The following is a 1,449-nucleotide window of genomic DNA, read 5'->3' as shown; positions in this document are numbered from 1 at the left end:
CCCCCCAAAAAACAATTTATTAGGATATATTGTTAAGTCAAATACAAGTTATATTAATAGTTATTATACATCCTTTTTCTTATCCCTCTCCCCCCCTTGGCTTCCCACAGTGCTCCAAACCTCCAGCCCATTTCTTGAATTTTCTTCTATTTTCCCTTATCTTTTAATCATCATCTACCGGTAACCTTTCTTTCACCTATTGTTTTCTTATAGTTATCTATTTTCTAATAACACACACTTTTCAATAACTGTCAAAGCAAATTAAATTGTCCTTTACATCCCAATACTTCTCTAAATAATCTTTAAAATCTTTCCAGTCTGTATAGAATTCTTCTGCCTCCAGATTCTTAAGTTTCCTTGTCATTTTGTCCATTTCAACCATAAACAATAGTTTCCTTATCCAGTCCCCAATTTCTGGGATTCTGTCCTGCTTCCAACATTGAGCATAAGTCATTCTGGCCGTTGTAATCAGTAAGAGTACAAATTTAAAAAAACACACACTGGGAAAAAGGCGTGTGAGAGAGAATAAAACCAACACCGTTTTGGCAGCGGCCACCAAAACAATGTTATTTTCACCTGCACAGCCAGTCTGATCTCCAGTGGCCAATGAGAAGCCCCGCTGGGCAAGAGCCCCACTTGGCCCCACCCACTTCCTGAAAATGCTCAGAGGGTGCCAGGAAAGATGCCAGCGGGTGCCATAGCACCGCCGAGCACCGCATTGGGGACCCCTACACTAGATAAACAGAATTACTCTGTCGGCAAAATGAGCATCCCTCTCCAGTAGCATGTGCACAGGCAGTGTGTGTAACACATGGCGCCTTAGTGTTCCTGCCACATTGCCGTCACGTGTACATGGGTATGAAGGTTATGGCTTGGCGCTGGCCCACTCATTTCCTGGCTGTAGGAACAGAACCTAAATATACTGCACTGCCCACTTTAAATGTTCTAAATTGGTTTTATTGTATTGATTTAATATCGGTATTTATTGTCTAATTGACTTATTTAAAGATTGCATTAAATTTATTGTTGTGAGAAGAAGAGGAGATTGGATTTACACCCTGCCCTTCACTACCCAAGGGAGTCTCAGAGCAGCTTACAAACTCCTTTCCCTTCCCCTCCCCACAACAGACACCCTGTGAGGCAGGTGGGGCTGAGAGAGCTCTGACAGAAACTGCTCTTTTTCAAGAACAGCTGTGCCAGAACTATGGCTTGCCCAAGGTCATCTAGCAGGTGCAAGTGGAGGAGTGGGGGAATCAAACCCGGTTCTCCCAGATTAGAGTCCACACACTTAGCCACTACGCCAAACTGGCTCTCCACCAAACTGGCTCTCCAGTGAGCGGCTCTGAGCCCGCTTTCGGGAAGGATGGGATAGGAATTGAAATAAATGGTGCACCCATAACACGTCAGTAATTTGACTTTCAGAGAGGTGGAGGGAGGCTGAAGTATGGA

The sequence above is a fragment of the Gekko japonicus genome, unplaced genomic scaffold (assembly GCF_001447785.1).
Source record: "Gekko japonicus isolate JY-2015 unplaced genomic scaffold, Gekko_japonicus_V1.1 scaffold3950, whole genome shotgun sequence".
Lineage (NCBI taxonomy): Eukaryota > Metazoa > Chordata > Lepidosauria > Squamata > Gekkonidae > Gekko > Gekko japonicus.
Note: the sequence above shows the minus strand (reverse complement) of the source record.